We start from the raw sequence: 22,150 nt of genomic DNA on the forward strand, positions 1-22,150 counted from the left end.
GTAATGTAGGGAAATGCAGCACACAGCAAGGTCCCACAAACAGCAATGAGATACACAACTAGAAAATTTGTTTTTAGTGATGTTGATTGAGGGATCAATATTGGCCGGGACACTAGGAGCAACCTTTCTTCGAATAGTGCCATAGGATCATTTACATCTACCTGAGAGGTCTTCGTTTAACATCTCATCGGAAAGATGGCACCTCTGACAATGCCACACTCTCTTAACACTGCACTGAACTGTCAGACTGTATTAAGTGCTCAAGTTTCTGGAGTGGGTTTTGAACTCATGACCTTCTGTCTCAGAGTCAAGAGTGCTACCACTGAGCCAAGGCTGATACCACAGGTTCCCTCTGTCTGCCTCACAGTGGCTGGCACAGACAATGGAAAAACATTCACACTGGCACTGTAAAGAGCGTTCTTCTGAGATTCTGGTTCTGCCAACTACCTAATGTTGTTGGAGGTGCCTGTTCCTTTTTCCATGGGAGAGGGACAGGGTGGCACACTGGGTTAGCATACTGTTCTTTTACTTCTGACTTTAGAATCCAGCCCAGACCTTTTCCTATGGTCCTATGTTAAATAACTTTGGGTAGTCTCCACCCAGTCCTCACATCACAAAACTGTCCTTAATTTGACACTAGAGTTATTTCACGAAACATATATCTCAGATGATCACATCTATCGTGCCAGTGCGATTTCCCATACAAGTCAGTCTGAGTCGGTTAGGCTGATGTGGAAACTGGAACTCTCCAACTGGTGCAGTAGGGGACACTCTTTTGAGGTTGGGACTGAGATATTATGCTGGGGCAGTGGGAGAGCTTTACTCTGCATCAAATATAGGGCAGCTACTGTACTGTTACTGACCTGGGAACATTTAACGCTGACACTGAAATGTCAGGTATGGAAAAAACATCCATTCCCCGCCACTGATAACATCATCTTGATAAGTATGAAAATTCAGATAAAACTCCAGTGTGAATGGAATGTGTCTGTTAACATCTGCTCAGTAACTCGTAGCAATGTCACAAAAGGGGTAATGCTTGCCTATGGTTATCATTCATCACTGCACTCAGGCACTAGTGCACTCCTATCACCAGTGGGGAACATTTTGAAAACAAAATCTGTTTATTTTCCCCCTTCTACTTCTCTCCTCAAGACTTTGACCCTTTGCTGATGTGGCATTGTGTGTGCCCACTCCACTCCCAGTACCTCTCCCGAGTGTCCTTATTTCATGTCTGGGTCTTGACATTGAATGTCACAAGGATATTCGGCCGAGCGCCGTCTTATCCTCACCTGATGTCATTCGGTGCATATCCAGCAGAAGTTGTTGGATCTCAGTTTGGAGTAAGAACTCTGGCCAATTGTCCCTCCCTTCTGCCACATTACCGGAGATCAACTAAGTTAGCACAGACCTGGGGACAGAAGCTGGGGCCTTGTGCTCTGTATGACTCAGCTATCACTGGATAAACTGGCTGAGTCATTAGTGAGAATCCATGCTTTATGACACCAACTTCTGTTTTGAATTAGAATGATCTCAATAAAATAGTGAGAATTTTATTTCATCAAGTACTCCTCTGACTTCAACACAACTGGCAGTATGTTAATATCTTTGAGTCATCGTTCATTCTTTTATCAAATCATTCTGCCTTTGGCTCCTTATCTGTGCTGAGTAAGGTGATCTCATCCAGGTTGTGTTCGGGTCACAACTGCTGACCTCAGTGCCTCTAGGCTAGGGAGGGGAAAGAAAAAAATATTCAGAGCTCCTGTCTCTGAATGTTATCATGTTGACTTTGAGTGAGGGCATGATAAGTCAGTAACTTCAGGGAGGGGGGATGAAAACTGAATAAAAGCTTAATAACCAACATCCGCATAAATAAGACACATAAATACATAGGAGAAAATTAAATTGTTAAAAATTAGACTTGAACCTAGAAATTACTAACTATTTTAATGCGAGAGAAAATCCTGTCCACTGAGAAATGGTGAATATGGTTGTAACTACATAAAATAATTCAAGCACATAGGAATATACAGGACTGGAATGTCTCCTGCGCATCCCTGATTTTAATCACTTCAGCTGCCTAGGTCCTAAACTTTGGAATTCCCTCCTTAAACCTCTCCTCCTCTCTACCTCTCTCTCCTCCTTTAAACCTCTTTGACCAAGCTTTTGGTCGCCTGTCCTAATATCCCCTTATGCGGCTTGGTGTCAAATTTTGTTTGATAATCGCTCCTGTGAAGCGCCTTGGGACCTTTTACTATATCATAGGCGCTACATAAATGCAAGCTGTTGTTGTTGTTATTGTTGTTGTTGTTGTTGGAAGAGAGGGGTCCGGCCAATCCTGAAATTGTTTAAAAAAAAATCTCATACACTATTCTATCTCCCCTAACTCTCAATCACTTTCCACGGCTTGAGCACATAATTCAGGCTGACATCTCAGTGCGGTACTGAGTGAGTGCTGCACTGTCAGAGATGCCGTCTACCAGCTGGGACATTAAACTTGGAGGAGGAGGAGCACGGGATCAGCGATAAAAGGAGGAACGAGAGGAGAGAGAGGAGCGCAGGATCAGCGTTGAAAGGAGAAGCGATAGAGGAAAGAGAGAGTGGAGTGCGGGATCAGTGATAAAAGGAGAGAGTGTGGAGCGTGGGATCAGTGATAAAAGGAGAGAGAGCGGAGCGAGGGATCAGTGATAAAAGGAGAGAGAGCGGAGCGCGGGATCAGTGATAAAAGGAGAGAGAGTGGAGAGTGGGATCAGTGATAAAAGGAGAGAGTGTGGAGAGTGGGATCAGTGATAAAAGGAGAGAGAGCGGAGCGCGGGATCAGTGATAAAAGGAGAGAGTGTGGAGAGTGGGATCAGTGATAAAAGGAGAGAGAGTGGAGAGTGGGATCAGTGATAAAAGGAGAGAGTGTGGAGCGTGGGATCAGTGATAAAAGGAGAGAGAGTGGAGAGTGGGATCAGTGATAAAAGGAGAGAGTGTGGAGCGCGGGATCAGTGATAAAGGGAGAGAGTGTGGAGAGTGGGATCAGTGATAAAAGGAGAGAGTGTGGAGCGTGGGATCAGTGATAAAAGGAGAGAGAGTAGAGCGTGGGATCAGTGATAAAAGGAGAGAGTGTGGAGTGTGGGATCAGTGATAAAAGGAGAGAGAGTAGAGCGTGGGATCAGTGATAAAAGGAGAGAGAGTAGAGCGTGGGATCAGTGATAAAAGGAGAGAGTGTGGAGAGTGGGATCAGTGATAAAAGGAGAGAGTGTGGAGCGTGGGATCAGTGATAAAAGGAGAGAGTGTGGAGTGTGGGATCAGTGATAAAAGGAGAGAGTGTGGAGCGCGGGATCAGTGATAAAAGGAGAGAGTGTGGAGAGTGGGATCAGTGATAAAAGGAGAGAGTGTGGAGAGTGGGATCAGTGATAAAAGGAGAGAGTGTGGAGCGCGGGATCAGTGATAAAAGGAGAGATTGTGGAGAGTGGGATCAGTGATAAAAGGAGAGAGTGTGGAGCGTGGGATCAGTGATAAAAGGAGAGAGTGTGGAGAGTGGGATCAGTGATAAAAGGAGAGAGTGTGGAGCGCGGGATCAGTGATAAAAGGAGAGAGAGTGGAGCGCGGGATCAGTGATAAAAGGAGAGAGAGTGGAGCGTGGGATCAGTGATAAAAGGAGAGAGTGTGGAGTGTGGGATCAGTGATAAAAGGAGAGAGAGTGGAGTGTGGGATCAGTGATAAAAGGAGAGAGTGTGGAGCGCGGGATCAGTGATAAAAGGAGAGAGAGTGGAGTGTGGGATCAGTGATAAAAGGAGAGAGTGTGGAGCGCGGGATCAGTGATAAAAGGAGAGATTGTGGAGCGCGGGATCAGTGATAAAAGGAGAGATTGTGGAGCGAGGGATCAGTGATAAAAGGAGAGAGTGTGGAGCGCGGGATCAGTGATAAAAGGAGAGAGTGTGGAGCGTGCTATCAGTGATAAAAGGAGAGAGTGTGGAGTGTGGGATCAACGATAAAAGGAGAGAGAGCGGAGCGCGGGATCAGCGATAAAAGAAGGAGCTAGAGAGGAGAGGGAGAGCAGAGCCAAAGATCAGCGATAAAAGGAGAGAGTGGAGCGCGGCATCAGCGATAAATGGAGAGAGCAGACAGTGGAGCGTGGGATCAGCAGTAAAAGGAGTGAGAGAGGAGAGAGAGCGCAGCATGGGATCAGCAATGAAAGGAGGAGCGAGAGAGGAGAGAGAGAGCAGGTCACGAGATCAGCGATAAAAGGAGGAGTGAAAGAGGAGAGAGCAGAGCACGGGATCGGCAATAAAAGGAGAGAGAGGAGAAAGAGAGTGGAGCGCGGGTCAGTAATAAAAGGAGAGAGAGAAGAGAAAGAGTGGAGCGTGGGATCGGCAATAAAAGGAGTGAGAGAGGAATGCGGGATCAGCGATGAAAGAAGGAGCGAGAGAGGAGCAGGAGAGCAGAGCACGAGATCAGCAATAAAAGGAGGAGAGGGCAGAGCGTGGGATCGGCGATAGAAGGAGGAGCAAGAGAGGAGAGGGAGAGCAGAGTGCAAGATGAGCGATAAAAGGAGGAGAGAGCGAGAGTAGAGAGCGGGATCAGCGATAAGAGGAACGAGAGAGGAAAGAGAGAGCAGAGCACAGGATCGGCAATAAAAGGAGATAGTGGAACACGGGATCAGTGATGAAAGGAGGAATGAAAGAGGAGAGAGAGAGAGCGGGGCGTGGGATCAGTAATAAAAGGAGAGAGAGGAGAGAGAGAGGGAGCGTGGGATCAGCGATAAAAGGAGAGAGGAACGCGGGATCAGCGATGAAAGGAGGAGCGAGACAGGAGAGAGAGCACGGTGCGCAGGATCAGCAATGAAAGGAGGAGCGAGAGAGGAGAGAGAGAACAGAGCGCAGGATCAGCAATGAAAGGAGGAGCGAGAGAGGAGAGAACGGAGCGCAGGATCAGCAATGAAAGGAGGAGCGAGAGAGGAGAGAACAGAGCGCAGGATCAGCAATGAAAGGAGGAGCGAGAGAGGAGAGAGAGAACGGAGCGCAGGATCAGCAATGAAAGGAGGAGCGAGAGAGGAGAGAGAGAACGGAGCGCGGGATCAGCAATGAAAGGAGGAGCGAGAGAGGAGAGAGAGAACGGAGCGCGGGATCAGCAATGAAAGGAGGAGCGAGAGAGGAGAGAATTGCTGATTGGTGAATAGCTGGTGAGTTTTTTCTCTGGTGAGTGTTTTTTTTAAGTTTTTAAGTTTATTTCTCTTAGGTTAAGTTAATAATATAATAAATCGAGGCATGGCAGGGCAGCTCAGTCCTGTGGAATTCATATCTTGTGTCATGTGGGAACTCCAGGACGCTGTCCAGGTCCTGGACAATAACAGGTGCAGGAAGTGTCGTCAGCTGGAGGAGCTTGAGCACCAGGTTTTGGAGCTTGAGCAGCAGCTGGCATCACTGCAGTACATCCACGAGGCTCAGAGCTACATGGATAGCACGTTTCAGGAGGTGGTCACCCCGCAGCTTAAGAGAGTGCAGGCAGAGAGGGACTGGGTGACCGCCAGACAGACAAGGAGGAGCAGGCAGGTAGTGCAGGAGTCCCCTGAGTGCATCTCGCTCTCTAACAGTAGGGAATTCAGCCAGAGCCAAGTCCACAGCACCATGGGTGGCTCAGCTGTACAGAGGGGAGGAGAAAGGTCAGGAGAGCAAAAGTGATAGGGGATTCTATTGCTAGGGGAACAGACAGGTGTTTCTGCGGCCGCAGAAGTGATTCCAGGATGGTATGTTGCCTCCCTGGTGCCAGGGTCAAGGATGTCACTGAGCGGCTGCAGAACATTCTGTGGGGGAGGGTGAGCAGCCAGAGGTCCATATCGGTACCAATGACATAGGGAGAAAGAGGGATGAGGTCCTGCAGGCAGAATTTAAGGAGCAAGGATAGAAATTACTAAGCAGGACCTCAAAAGATAGTAATCTCCAGGTTACTGCTGGTGCCACCAACTATATAGTGAGTATAGGAATAGGAGGATAGTGCAGATGGATGATTGGCTGGAGAGATGGTGCAGGAGGGAGGGCTTTAGATTCCAGTGGCATTGGGACTGGTTCTGGGGGAGGTGGGACCTGTACAGGCCAAACAGGTTGCACCTCAACAGGGCAGGGACCAATATCCTCATGGAGAGGTTTGCTAGTTCTGTTGGGGAGGGTTTAAACTAGCTCGGCAGGGGAATGGGAATCTGAGCATAGATTCAGAAGGGAGAGAAACAGCTGGAAATGGAAGCTTAACGTTCCTGGTTACAGCGTTTTCAGACAAGATAGAGAGGGGGATAAAAAAGGACAGGGGTGTGGCAATATTGGTTAAAGAAACAATTACAGCTGTGAGGAGGGATGATATGTTAAAAGGATTATCAAATGAGGCCATATGGGTTAAGCTAAGGGACAAATAAAGGGTCACTCACACTCCTGGGAGTGCACTATAGATCTCCGAACAGTCAGAGGGAAATAGAAGAGCAAATATGTAGGCAGATTTCTGAGAAGTGCAAAAATAGGGCAGTAATAGTAGGGGATTTCAACTACCCTAATATTAACCGGGATAGAATCAGTGTTACAGGTATAGAGGGCGCAGAATTCTTAAACTGCATTCAGGAGAACTTTTTTAGCCAGTACGTAGCAAGCCCAACAAGAGAGGGGGCAGTTCTGGATTTAGTTTTAGGAAATAAGGCTGTGCAGGTGGAAGGAGTATCAGTGGGAGAGCATTTTGGTGGTAGTGATCATAATTCAGTTAGATTTAGCATAGTTATGGAAAAGGACAAAGATAGAACAGGAGTAAAAGTTCTCAATTGGGCAAAAAGATAACCTATGTGTGGAGGAGGAAGATGTGGATACGGTTCTTAATGAGTACTTTGCGTCTGTCTTCACAAAAGAGAGGGACGATGCAGAGATTGTAGTTAAGGAGGAGGAGTGTGAAATATTGGATGGGATAAGCATAGTGAGAGAGGAAGTATTAAGGGGTTTAGCATCTTTGAAAGTAGATAAATCGCCAGGCTCGGATGAAATGTATCCCTGTTAAAAGAAGCAAGGGAGGAAATAGCGGAGGCTCTGACCATCATTTTCCAATCTTCCCTGGTTACAGGCGTGGTGCCGGAGGATTGGAGAACTGCTAACGTACCGTTGTTTAAAAAGGGATAAAAGGATAGTCCTAGTAATTACAGGCCAGTCTGTCTAACATCTGTGGTGGGCAAATTATTGGAATCAATTCTGAGGGACAGTATAAACCGTCACTTAGAAAGGCAAGGAGTAACCAAGGACAGTCAGCATGGATTTAAGGGAAGGTCATGTCTGACTAACTTGATTGAATTTTTTGAGGCGGTAACAAGGAGGGTCAATGAGGGTAGCGCATTTGATGTAGTGTACATGGATTTTAGCAAGGTCTTTTGACAAGGTAGACTGGTCAAAAAAGTAATCCAAGGGAAAGTAGCAAATTGGATCCAGAATTGGCTCAGTGGCAGGAAGCAAAGGGTAATGGTCGACGGGTGTTTTTGTGACTGGAAGGCTGTTTCCAGTGGTGTTCCGCAGGGCTCAGTATTAGGTCCTTTGATTTTTGTGATGTATATTAATGATTTAGACTTAAATGTAGGGGGCATGATTAAGAAGTTTGCAGATGATACAAAAATTGGCCGTGTGGTTGATAGTAAGGAGGAAAGCTGTCGACTGCAGGAAGATATCAATGGACTGGTCAGGTGGGCAGAAAAGTGGCAAATGGAATTCAATCTGGCGAAGTGTGAGGTAATGCATTTGGGGAGGGCAAACAAGGCAAGGGAGTACACAATAAATGGGAGGATACTGAAAGGTGTAGAGGAAGTGAGGGTCCTTGGAGTGCATGTCCACAGATCCCTGAAGGTAGCAGGACAGGTAGATAAGGTGGTTAAGAAAGCATATGGAATACTGTCCTTTATTAGCTGAGACATAGAATATAAGAGCAGGGAGGTTATGCTGGAACTGTATAAAACACAACTTAGGCCACAGCTTGAATACTGCGTACAGTTCTGGTCACCACATTACGGAAAAGATGTGATTGTACTAGAGAGTACAAAGGAGATTGATGAGGATGTTGCCAGGATTGGAGAATTTTAGCTATGAGCAAAGATTGGATAGGCTGGGGTTGTTCTCTTTGGAACAAAGGAGGTTGAGGGGAGATTTAATTGAGGTGTACAAAATTATAAGGGGCCCAGATAGAGTGGATAGGAAGGACCCATTTCCCATAGCAGAGAGGTTTCTAGTAATTGGCAGAAGGATTAGAGGGGAGTTGATGAAAAATGTTTTCACCCAGAGGGTGGTGGGGGTCTGGAACTCACTGCCCGAGAGGGTGGTAGAGGCAGAAACCCTCAACTCATTTAAAAAGTATTTGGATGTGCACTTGAAGTGCCGTGACCTACAGGGCTACGGACCAAGTGTTGGAAAGTGGGATTAGACTGGGTAGCTCTTTTTCAACCGGCACAGACATGTTGGGCCAAATGGCCTCCTTCTGTGCCATAAATTTTTCTATCTTTCTAAGCTTCTCAGGTGGATGTGAAAGATCCCATGACACTATTCAAAGAACACCGTCATACATAAAAAACAGGTGGCACTTTAAGAGTGAAAAGGAGGCCAATTGTAAGGAGTGGCATATTGGCCAGGAGCTTCATGGGGCAGAAATTTCAACACAAAACACTTCTGGCAAATTTTGTGCTCATCAAGGTGGGGATATTGGTGTTGGGAAATGGAACGTTTTCTCAGTTTCTGCACTCAGTGTCAGAATCAAGCACTTCTGGATCAAGTAAGTTAGCTGCAGAGTAATGCTCCCTAAACTTTATTCACACAATGTGGCTAAGCCATTAATTCAGAAGAGCACCTCTTATTGCACCAGTTTAATACTTTCCCTTAGTGGCCCCTTAGTAGTCTGCCAGTTCATCATAAATTCTGTGACTATTTTTAGAACTTCCCAATGAAATACGATACAGTCGCTCAGTATATTTGTGAAGCCACTGGTCCATGGTAGGTTAGATTTATATTTCACTCTAGCCCTTATCCTTGGGTACTCTTCCAATCCAGTGGGTACAACTATTCAGCATTAAACCATTCATTACCAGAATTAACAGGCATAAACATTGTGACTCCATACGGACTTCTCATGTGGGAAGTGGAAATGTATTGCTGCTGCAGTTGGTAGTGCTTTTCTGAGGCTGGAATTAAGCCATATTAACATTCCTGACTTGGGAGTGCTTGATGGTGACATCTGGTGCCCAAATTGGAAAGTGTTCCATTCCCTATCATCGGCATCCTTAAACTTGATGTGTAAAAAAAAATTCTAAAACAAATAATTTAAAAAAAAGTACCACTTTTAGGTAATAATGATTGCTATTATTTCATCCTCCTATTCCAAATATATTTCCCCCCTTGCTTCAGTTCTCCCCTAACCAGAGAGAAAAGAGAGGGAGAGAAAGAGAGAGAGCAAAGGAGAGAAAAAAAGTAAAAGAAACAAGAGAGAGAAAAAAAGAGAGGAAGAGAAAGACATAAGAGATAGAAAATGAACCTGCTTCCAGGCCTCTGGCAGTGCTGCGTTGTAATAGAGCGCTAAGAACATGGACTGGTTTGCCGATATTCTTCAGAAGTACTTAACCCCTACTTGCTCCACCAGTACTGGAGAGCCTGGTGAGATCGAGAATTGACCCAGGATGAAGAGTGGGGGAATGACTGAGGAGGAGGAAGAGGAAAATCGCACAGAGACCCAAATTCCATTAGGCCTCAGGCCAAATGCCTGTCACCCAACTACTTACACGAGTAACATTTCTGGAAGACAAAAAGAAAACCACAATTGCTAGAAATGCACACTGGTCAGAGCCAAAAAGCACTCAAAGCATTAACCTCTTCTTCTCTTTCAGATGCTGACTGACCTGCCATGAATTTACAGCATTTTCTCTTAACACTTTCTATTCAAAATCCAATGCACTTTAGCTGCATTATGGCACAGACAGTACGACCAGTTACAAAATCAGATGGCAAATAGCTTGAGGACACAACAGAAAGCCGGGAAAAGCAAACAGGAGGACAGGAATACCTATCATTCCATCTCAGCAACTGGGACGGCGAAGGGTTAGAAGTTACGGAGCCTTGTTTTGGGAATGAGTTACGGATGGGAAGTGGGGGGAGGCATATCAGAACTCAGCACCCTCAGAGGAGCAATAAATCTAACAATCCTCATCTTTGTGTTGCCCCAATGGAGCGCGAGTATTAGAAACAGAAAGAAGCAAGAGTCATGCAGCCATGTGTGTTGCAAATAAAGCTAGAAAAACATGTGTGGTAGGGAAAATTTTGGAGTCTTCAATTAAATATGAAAACATCAATATTGAGATGAGGCTCCTGCGCCCATTTCCGGACCAGCTACCGGAATTGGTGAGGAATAGTTGGAGCTGATGTTGCTGCAGGCTCCGACTAATTTTTCAGACTCTACAGCGGCCTATCCAAAAGTCCTTTTAAAGGCCACTTGGGGCCGCAGAAGAAGCCTGCAAGCGAGTTTTTTAAACTTACCTTGATGTGGAGCCAGAAGGAGCAGGCATGTTCCTCCTGCCTCCACGTTAACGCTGCAGCCGATGCCGGCCCGCGCTCGTACATCCCCCTCCCCGGATTCACCTGTGCGCCGCCGGCTGAAATTAGAAGGGCGCAGACTGGCGAACTGCGTTGGGACGCCCGACTGGCACCCGCAGCTTGCCGCAGTCATGATGATAAGGCCCCAGGACAAATTTAGGATGGTCCTCGGGCCTCTTCGTTTTAGTGCTCCTTGGCTGTGCGCCACAAGGATCATACCCGGTTTTGGACGATAATGAATTTAGGCCTCACTGTTTCCAGTGGTTGAGGGGTCTAGAATGAGGGGATATAAATATAAGATTAAATGTAAGAGATTTAGGACATACAGCAGGAGAATCCTTTTTATACAGAGGGTTGTGAGGCCGTTGAATGCACTACCAGCGTAAGTGACTGAAGCAGAGACCATGTCAATATGTCAGGTGAGAATAGGGTAGGCCTCAATTGTAATGCCCTCTCCAAGGTCAAATAATCTGCTGATGCACCATGTCCAGGCTCAGATGTAGAATGGCCTATTGGGCAAGACACTGAAGGGCCACCGCTGGCTCCATATGTACTGTGGACGGTACGCACGGTGGGGTTAATGACTGTGCTTTTACCATCTTGAACTCATTGCTAAAAGGAGAACCTGAAAAATCAGGCTTGGATTGGAGCCACATGTAAGGGTACAATTGAACTATTCCTGCACTCCCCCTCCCTGAAAAAAAATGGGTAATACCAAAGGCAAATTGAAGTTTGTATTCTGTGTCTGTGCCATTGACAAGATAGCTGTCCCTTCCACCCCCCACCTCCCCAACATCCCCACAGTGTGATGATACAGCCCCTGGAATTGTTTTCATAGATTACATTTTAACAGGCCCAGAGAGAAAAAGCATCAGTACAACATCTGCATCCATCAATCAACACCGTCTCACTGTAACCGTGACGGAGTCAAACCTCCAGGCTGCATGGAGCCATCTTCGACTCCAAAAAAAACATGCGGCCACGTTCAAGCCAATCACATATACTGCCCGTGTCCCTCTTCTCTACACCGTGCACACCCTCTAGAATGCTATGATTGATGAGAAAATATTTGGCATCTCACTGTAAGCCACACCTGGTTATTTGAACAGTTAAATACAGTGCTCTGATTTCTGTTTACTTGACTTTAAAAGAGAAAGGGATGTATCAGGAGGAATCAAGATGTTGACATTTGACCCTAGCTTTTACACTTTGAACTATTGAAAGTGAACAGCAACTTGCCTCCAGACCCTGAATATTACTGGAATGTAGGGCAAGTCAATTGGTATTTGGAGCTGTCTAGATGCTCAGTTAGTGCCAAAATGGATTTCAGGACTCCTGTTTTTTTGAATTGAGGAATCTCAGTGAAGGCAAATGAGGAACTTCACTTCAGCTGGACAGGAAGAGCTGAAGAAAGCTCTTACAATGCCAACATTGAAAGGAGCTCAGGAAGCAACAACTCATCTGAGTGCAAGCTGCAGACTTCCATGGCAGTTGGCAAGTCAGGTTAAAAGTAATGACGGGGTTTGCCCACCTGGCACTTTACACAGGGAGCTGCTGTGATCAACCTCTCAGAAAACTTTTGAAAGGAAATATAATTATAAAAAAATTATTGATTTCACTCAACTCATGGGCCTGGAAATTCCTTGTGGGCTGCTGTGCCACTGAAAATGGGGTGAGATGGGACTTCCGCCCATCAGGCTGACCCTGACCCCATCCCAAATCCCAGGGACAGGGTCGTAGCATTAAAAATGGACAGTCCAGGGCAAGCCTGATGGGTGGAAGTATCTGCCCTGTGGAATTTCACAGTGACACCTTGCTGCTCTGTTGGTGAGAGGTAATGGAGGCTGGTCGAACTTGTCAGAGAATAAATTCTTTTTATCTCCTTAAGTCATCTGTGGTTTGGTTGCTACTTTCCTAATGGTAATAGAGGTATAAGAGTACAAAAGTAAGGAAGTTATGCCAAACCTTTATAAATCACTGGTTAGGCCTCAGCTGGAGTATTGTGTCCAATTCTGCACACCACACTTTAGGAAGGATGTCAAGGCCTTGGAGAGGTTGCACAGGAGATTTACCAGAATGATAGCAGGGATGAGGGACCAGTTATGTGGAGAGACGAGAGAAGCTGGACTTGTTCTCCTTACAGCAGAGAAGTCAAGGGGAGATTTAATAGACGTGTTCAAAATTATGAAAGGTTTCAATAGAGTAAATAAGGAGAAACTGATTCCACTGGCGGGCGGGTTGTTAAACAGAGGTCACAGATTTAAGATAATTGGCAAAAGAACCAGAGGAGAGATGAGGAGAAATTTCTTTATGCAGTGAGTTGTTATGATCTGGAATGCGCTGCTTATAAGGATGACTGTTTAATCAACCTCTCTGAGATCGATTGCTGTTGGGAAACAGCATTGTTTTTTTTATTTGTTCATGGGATGTGGGCGTCGCTGGCGAGGCCAGCATTTATTGCCCATCCCTAATTGCCCTTGAGAAGGTGGTGGTGAGCCGCCTTCTTGAACCGCTGCAGTCCGTGTGGTGAAGGTTCTCCCACAGTACTGTTGGGAAGGGAGTTCCAGGATTTTGACCCAGCAACGACGAAGGAACGGCGATATATTTTCAAGTCGGGATGGTGTGTGACTTGGAGGGGAACGTGCAGGTGGTGTTGTTCCCATGTGCCTGCTGCTCTTGTCCTTCTAGGTGGTAGAGTTCGCGGGTTTGGGAGGTGCTGTCGAAGAAGCCTTGGCAAGTTGCTGCAGTGCATCCTGTGGATGGTACACACTGCAGCCACTGTGCGCCGGTGGTGAAGGGAGTGAATGTTTAGGGTGGTGGATGGGGTGCCAATCAAGCGGGCTGCTTTGTCCTGGATGGTGTCGAGCTTCTTGTGTTGTTGGAGCTGCACTCATCCAGGCAAGTGAACAGTATTCCATCACACTTCTGACTTGTGCCTTGTAGATGGTGGAAAGGCTTTGGGGAGTCAGGAGGTGAGTCACTCGCCGCAGAATACCCAGCCTCTGACCTGCTCTTGAAGCCACAGTATTTATATGGCTGGCCTAGTTAGGTTTCTGGTCAATGGTGACCCCCAGGATGTTGATGGTGGGGGATCTGGCGATGGTAATGCCGTTGAATGTCAAGGGGAGGTGGTTAAACTCTCTCTTGTTGGAGATGGTCATTGCCTGGCACTTGTCTGGCGCCAATGTTACTTGCCATTTATCAGCCCAAGCCTGGATGTTGTCCAGGTCTTGTTGCATGCGGGCTTGGACTGCTCCATTATCTGAGGGGTTGCGAATGGAACTGAACACTGTGCAATCATCAGCGAACATCCCCATTTCTGACCTTATGATGGAGGGAAGGTCATTGATGAAGCAGCTGAAGATGGTTGGGCCTAGGACACTGCCTTGAGGAACTCCTGCAGCAAATGTCCTGGGGCTGAGGTGATTGGCCTCCAACAACCACTACCATCTTCCTTTGTGCTAGGTATGACTCCAGCCACTGGAGAGTTTTCCCTTGGTTCCCATTGACTTCAATTTTACTAGGGTTCCTTGGTGCCACACTCGGTCAAATGCTGCCTTGATGTCAAGGGCAGTCACTCTCACCTCACCTCTGGAATTCAGCTCTTTTGTCCATGTTTGGACCAAGGCTGTAATGGGATCTGGAGCCGAGTGGTCCTGGTGGAACCCAAACTAAGTATCAGTGAGCAGGTTATTGGTGAGTAAGTGCCGCTTGATAGCACTGTCGACGACACCTTCCACCACTTTGCTGATGATCAGGAGCAGACTGATGGGGCGGTAATTGTCCGGATTGGATTTGTCCTCCTTTTTGTGGACAGGACATACCTGGGCAATTTTCCACATTGTCAGGTAGATGCCAGTGTTGTAGCTGTACTGGAACGGCTTGGCTAGAGGCGAGGCTAGTTCTGGAGCACAAGTCTTCAGCACTATAGCCGGGATGTTGTCGGGGCCCATAGCCTTTGATGTATCCAGTGCACTCAGCCATTTCTTGATATCACGTGGAGTGAATCGAATTGGCTGAAGATTGGCTTCTGTGATGGTGGGGATATCGGGAGGAGGCCGAGATGAATCATCCACTCGGCACTCCTGGCTGAAGATGGTTGCAAACGCTTCAGCCTTGTCTTTTGCACTCAAGTGCTGGACTCCGCCATCATTGAGGAAGGGAATGTTTACAGAGCCTCCTCCTCCCATTAATCATATAATTGTCCACCACCATTCACGACTGGACGTGGCAGGACTGCAGAGCTTTGATCTGATCCGTTGGTTGTGGAATCGCTTAGCTCTGTCTGTAGCATATTGCTTCCGCTGTTGAGTATGCATGTAGTCCTGAGTTGTAGCTTCACCAGGTTGGCACCTCATTTTTAGGTACGCCTGGTGCTGCTCCTGGCATGCTGTTCTACACTCCTCATTGAACCAGGATTGATCCCCTGGCTTGTTGGTAATGGTAGAGTGAGGAATATGCCGGGCCATGAGGTTACAGATTGTGCTGGAATACAATTCTGCTGCTGTTGATGGCCCACAGCGCCTCATGGATGCCCAGTTTTGAGCTGCTAGATCTGTTCTGAATCTATCCCATTTAGCACGGTGGTAGTGCCACACAACACGTTGGATGGTGTCCTCAGTGCGAAGACGGGACTTCATCTCCACGAGGATTGTGCGGTGGTCACTCCTACGAATACTGTCATGGACAGATGCATTTGCGACAAGTAAATTGGCGAGGACGAGGTCAAGTAACTTTTTCCCTCATGTTGGCTCGCTCTCCACCTGCCACAGGCCCAGTCTGGCAGCTATGTCCTTCAGGACTCGGCCAGCTCGGTCAGTTGTCGTGCTACCGAGCCACTCCTGGTGATGGACATTGAAGTCCCTCACCTAGAGTACATTCTGTGCCCTTACTACCCTCAGTGCTTCCTCCAATTGCTGCTCAACATGGAGGAGGACTGATTCATCAGCTGAGGGAGGGCAGTAGGTGGTAATCAGCAGGAGGTTTCCTTGCCCATGTTTGACCTGATGCCATGAGATTTCATGGGGTCCAGAGTCAATGTTGAGGACTCCCAGGGCCACTCCCTCCTGACTGTATATCACTGTACCACCACCTCTGGTGGGTCTGTCCTGCCGGTGGGACAGGACATACCCAGGGATGGTGATGGAAGAGTCTGGGACGTTGGCTGAAAGGTATGATTCTGTGAGTATGGCTACGTCAGGCTGTTGCTTGACTAGTGTGCGGGACAGCTCTCCCAATTTTGGCATAAGTCCCCAGATGTTAGTGAGGAGGACTTTGCAGGGTCGACTGGGCTTGGTTTGCCTTTGTCGTGTCCGGTGCCTAGTGGTCTGATGCCGGGTGGTCCGTCCGGTTTTATTCTTATTATGACTTTTTTTAAGCGAGATTTTACAACTGAGTGGCTTGCTAGGTCATTTCAGAGGTCAATTAAGAATCAACCACATTGCTGTGGGTCTGGAGTCACATATAGGCCATACCAGGTAAGGAAGGCAGGTTTCCTTCCCTAAAGGATATTAGTGAACCAGATGGGTTTTTACAACAATCCGGTAGTTTCATGGCCACCATTACTGATACTGGTATTTTAATTCCAGATTTTATTTAATTAATTGAATTTTAATTCCCCAGATGTCGTCGCAGGATTTGAACTCATGACTCCAGATTATTAGTCCAGGCCTCTTGGATTACTAGTCCAGTAACATAACCACTATGCTACCGTACCCATAGGTGGGTCCCACTTATGCCTGTTGTATGGTTGGTAGGCTTGTATTGTGCAGGCTTACTATACATTAGTTGTACAATAGGCCGACTTCCTGTGATCATCATCCTGTCATTGTCTCCTCTTACATTGATTTCACACAGTCAAAATTCTACATCGGTGCATGATAGGGGAGATATGCCGTGGAACTAAGTTCTGACACAAATTCCTCCCTCTCCTCCCCCGATCCAGATTATGTGATTTCCTCACCAAGAAACGATGTGAATTTTGGGATGATAGCATTTGGTATCACAAAGGACACATAGAAGAAACTGTAAGGCAACATAGTAAAATGGCAAGCTGTGTTTATAATTGTAAGCAAAACGGTTGGTCAAAACAGCCAATCTGAACATGGTTTGCAAACCTTAATTTATGTAACACATGTAAGCTAAATGTAGATTACTCTTGCATGGTTTCTCGTTCCACCACACCTCCCACACAAACTGCAGTGGTGTCAGCGTGGCTATCATCTCCTAATACCACCTTACTCTCTACTCCTCTCCTCTTTCTCTATCTTTGAACAGGTCACCTATTACTACAATTCCCACCATTCTTCAAAGCTGCCTTCATCTATCATCAGTCTAAGTTTTTAAAAAATTCATTTTTGGCATGTGGGCGCCACCAGCAAGGCTGGCATTTATCACCCATCCCTAGTTGCCCTTGAGAAGGTGATGGTGGACCTTCTTCTTGCTGCTATCCATGGGGTGAAGGTACTCCCATACAGGTATACAAGTCCCCGGGGTCTTCTTCACTGAAGTCTCCTCCCGCCTGCCTGCCCTCTGATTTTGGGCCAAATGACTTCTTATCCCTGACCTCCAATAACTTCATTGCCCTTTTCGTTTCCCTGAAATTCATCTTCCACATCTACTCCCTGCCTATAGACATGCCCACCCCCTTGATCTCATTAAGACACAGGGGTTTGAAATCTCTCAAGATCTCTATCACTGACAGACCCAAACCCGCGACCTCTATCACCTAGAAGGACAAGAGCAGCAGGCACATGGGAACGACACCACCTGCACGTTCCCCTCCAAATCACACACCATCTCGACTTGGAAATATACCGTTCCTTCATCATCGCTGGGTCAAAATCCTGGAACTCCCTTCCTAACAGCACTGTGGGAGAACCTTCACCACACGGACTGCAGCAGTTCAAGAAGGCAGATCACCACCACCTTCTCAAGGGCAATTAGGAATGGGCAATAAATGCCAGCCTCACCAACGATGCCCACATCCCATGAACAAATTAAAAAAAAACCTCTCTCAGAGTAGAGAATTGTAAAATGGGTTTCACACTTTAGATTATATAACATTGGTCTAATAAATGTAGTGATTGTGAAAACCTTGTGTAATATCATGTAATGTCACAGACTTTCTCATCTCCTGCCTAATACAAATCGCCCTGACAATCAAACCTCCTCCGGTTTGATCCTCAGAACCATGGGAAAAAATTAACCGTAACCCTCATCAATTTTCTCAAAATCAACCTTCTCCTTTCACCTTTAATGATATTGACGATTCCATTGATCACTGCCATCGCCACCTTGCCTCTGCATTAGATCCCAGATAGTCTCTTTCTCCCGTTATTTCTCCTGGTTCAACTGCTACCTCTGGGCCTTACATCTGTGGGCCGAAAGCTTGGTAAGAGATCAATCTGGTTTGAACACCTCAAGATTTATTGTTGCTTCCCCTTCCTGACTAAATCTAACATTTTGCACTCCTATGCAGCCGCTTATCTTTAAATCGCTGAATGTTACCAGTAAGGGGAAGATGGACCATTAGTGATTCCATGTCCCTACATGTTTTATAGAGATTGAGTTGTCTGTCCTAATATATGTAACATAGAGTTCACACAGTTTATATAACAGAGACTGCAGTCCATTCATATTCTATAAAATTATATAGTTATTGCAGATAATAAACTATATATTATCTGCAAATAAAAATGACATAGCCACTATACATTGTATAGAATTTACAGTCACTGTACTTATTATATATTACATACATGGTCTGTGCTGTGTTATCCCATCTAGACTGGGATAGTATTGTGAGTACTATAATTGATCGGAATCGTCCCTGATTAGAGAGGGAAAATAAAGCACCTTCCTGATTGTTATGTAGCTCAGATAACATCCTGCAGTCATGCAAGCCTTGAATGGAGGCCCAGAGGCAGTAATTCTATGTAATTCTATGCCAGAGATGAGAAGGAGGCAGCCTGAAAATGACCCCCAGGCCATAAATCAGAAACACTATCTCACAGGGTTAGAGAGCGGAGTGCAATAAAATTAAGCACAGGTGGGGGAGAAAAACCAATACTTCGAAGGTGGGGGTGGAGAGATGGGTGACGACAGAATTAAGCCTTCTGTGAAATCCATTAGCAGCCTGCAGCGCCACTTCACTCAGCGCTCCATGTTTTATGGTAACGTCAGTACAAAATTTCAACCAGACAGGGGCAGATTAAACAAGAATGAAAGCAAATCTCAGTGTATCTGAGCAGACAAGCCAGGGATTGATCCCTGACAGCACTAGCCTCATGTGTATGGTACCCCATCCACCACCCGCACCACCGGCGCACAGTGGCTGCAGTGTGTACCATCCACAGGATGCACTGCAGCAACTTGCCAAGGCTTCTGGCTTCTTCAACAACACCTCCCAAACCCACGATCTCTACCACCTAGAAGGACAAGGGTAGCAGGCACATGGGAACAACACCACCTGAATGTTCCCCTCCAAGTCACACACCATCCCGACTTGGAAATATATCACCGTTCCTTCATCGTCACTGGGTCAAAATCCTGGAACTCCCTTCCATAACAGCACTGTGGGAGAACCTTCACCACATGGACTGCAGTGGTTCAAGAAGATCGCTCATCACCACCTTGTCAAGGGCAATTAGGGATGGGCAATAAATGCTGGCCTTGCCAGCGAAGCCCACATCCCATGAACGAATGAAAAAAAACACTCCACCATTATTTGGTCACCAGCAATAATTTGTTTTAATTTGTTTTTTCTTGTGCTTATTTTTTGTGCACAAGTGTTATGTGCTGGAAGACTTTCAAATATTACAGTAATAAAATGACTGAAAGAAAGGCTAATATTACAGTATTAAAACTATTCAAAAAGAACAATAACTTACATTTACCTAGTGCCTTTAACATAGAAAAAACCATCCCATGGTGCTTCACAGAGGCGTAAGGAGAAATTGGACACTCAGCCAAAGAAGAGATATTAGGAGGGAACAAAAACTTGGGTCAAAGAGATGGATTTTAGGGAGGGTCTTGAAGAAGGAGAGGGAGTTAGAAAAACAGAGGGGTTTAAGGGGGAATTCCAGAGCATGGGGCCTAGGTAGTTGAAGGCACAGTTGCCAATAGTGGACTGAAAGGATGGGGGGTGATGAACAAGAGGCCAGAGTCAGAGGAACAGACAGTTTGGTAGGGGGAGTTGTAAGATTGGAGGAGGTTACAGAGATAAGGAGCGGTGAATGGATTTAAGCACAAGGAGGAGAACTTTAAATTTGAGGCGTTGAGGGATCGGGAGCCAAGTAGGACTGGGGTGATGGGTGAGTGGGACTTGGTGTGGATTAGGATATGGGCAGCAGAGTTTTGAATGACCTGAAGTTTACAGAGGACGTAAGAACATTAGAGTAGTTGAGTCTCAAGGCGTAAATGAGGGTTTCAGCAACAGATGGACTGAAGCAAGAGCAGAGTCAGGTTATGTTAATAAACAAACAAACACTAATATTTCATAAAATTACTCAAACACTAATACTATAGTAATGAAATATCATAAACCAATGCTAATACTACAGTAATAAAACTACTTAAACCCAATACAGCAATTAAAAATACTTATGTTAATATTACAGTAATAAAACTACTCAACACCAATATCACACCAGTAAACACACACAAAATAAACACTAATTAGACAAATATGACAGTAACAAAAGCACTCGTCAGGAATAATATTAACACTAAATTACTAAACTCCTAGCACACAGTTTTACCCCCAAAAATGAAACCATATACATACCTTACTTATGTTCACATTTGTTTTTTTCCTTCTGTTCTCTATTCTCTCTATATCCTAGTTTTAATTATCACTTTAATTCTAATTAATATTCATTGTTTTACCTATTTTGAAACCCCTCTCCCCCAACTCTTTTAGTTTTCATGGGTGTTTATTCCCTGCCTCTCCTCTCCCATAATCTGTTTTAGAGGTGGAGGCATGGTTTTAAAAAACAAAAAAATTTCTATTGGCTGAAAACTGGATTTAAAGGCTAGTTTTCAGTCAATCAAATTCCGATAAGCTGGGAAACTGGGCTTTAAATCTGATTCTGAAGACTGACATGGAAATGTAATCGGATCAAAGTATATTACATAAAAATCATGTCCAAATGTGTGCAGGCTGCCATCATTGAGTGTACTTCCTCCAGCCCCTGCAACCCAATGCTGACTGAACTCGCCCACTGCACTCAAACTTTATTTCTCCCACATCATCAACGTGCAACACAGCCAACAAACTGTGAGTCTCCACCCATTTTTTCCAGGTCTTCATCAATGCCCTTCTCTGGCACTGGTTGACCCTGGGATTCCTCACCCTGATGCTACTTCATATTGCAAAGTTGTACAATGTGCAGGAGATGGCAATAATAGAGTAGAAGCCCCTTCAGTTCATATAGGCCAGTGGGTTGGTGCCTGGATGACCACAATGGATGCCATCTACAATTCTCTACATCCTTGGGAACCCTACCACCACAAGACATCCTGTCCCCTGTTTTGCTAATGGCTCCATTCCATGGGTGGTAATGATGAATGTGCTGAGCTTTGCAAATAAGGCTACTGCATCTATGGACAGCCGAACGACTTGGCAAATACCTCTGGTGGTTCCTTGGATAGATCTGATGGTGTAATATGTTAATGTAAGAGTGATCTTTACATGCACAGGAAGAGCCCCTTGTGGTAGAAGTTGTCTGCCAGTCAACCTCCAGGAGATGACTTAGCAATGTGACAGCCTCCCTCGTGAAGTGGAAGTGCCAAAGGCAAACCTTCTCTGACAAATCCAGGAAGGACTATCTGGGTCAGTAAATGCGAGTCTTGTAGTCACATTAGCCTTTCTAACCACAGACTTAGAGTCCCCACCTCCAGCTCCGCCCTCCCTTACAGTGATGGTCTTGTAAGGGGTTGGCAGAGGCTCCAACCCCACAAAGGCATCCTGGATTCTTCTGCTCTAGTTTGGGACTCAGCATAGTTTCTGGCTGCTTCCTCAGTGGGTCCTTATCTGCTTTGAAAACTCAGTTTAACATCAAAAGTGTTGACCTGTTGGGGAGAGTTTGTGTTGTGCCCAATACCACATCTCCTGCAGTGTGAACTTTCACAATGTGTTCTTTTTTTGTCCTACTGTGAGAAAATGAAGGCCTCAAAGAACAAAGACCAATACAGAAAATTAGGTAGTTCAGCGCATCAGGCCCATACAGTGAAAGAAATTAAGTTTAAAAATAAAATGCTGCAAGTCACTTTTTCCTCCAGTATTCTCCCCTTCTTGAAGTTCTAACGCCTCACTGCAGTGTGGTTCCACAGGAGCCAGCTGTTGTCTAATATTTCACACATTCTTCCTGTGTGAGACAGTTAGTATCAGCAAGCATGCAACTGGGATGGGAGGGGGATATCATTGGCAAACCAGATCCTATGTCTATACATGAGCAGTTTCCAGCAGGGATCACTGGATAGAGATTAGGAGCAGGAACTGTGGCCATCTCCCCTCTGACAGGGGCTGTGGTCAATTAGAACCCTTAACCATTCTGGTTCAAATTAACTAGCTTAGT

At 45.9% G+C, this 22,150-nt stretch overlaps 1 protein-coding gene across 1 annotated transcript in view; it reads right to left on the reverse strand.

The window, feature by feature from the left end:
- Positions 1–22,150, reverse strand: part of ccn4b (cellular communication network factor 4b) — a 97,216-nt gene that overhangs the window by 28,657 nt on the left and 46,409 nt on the right. The window lies entirely within an intron of this gene.

This window comes from Heptranchias perlo, chromosome 3 (genome assembly GCF_035084215.1).
Source record: "Heptranchias perlo isolate sHepPer1 chromosome 3, sHepPer1.hap1, whole genome shotgun sequence".
Taxonomy (NCBI): domain Eukaryota; kingdom Metazoa; phylum Chordata; class Chondrichthyes; order Hexanchiformes; family Hexanchidae; genus Heptranchias; species Heptranchias perlo.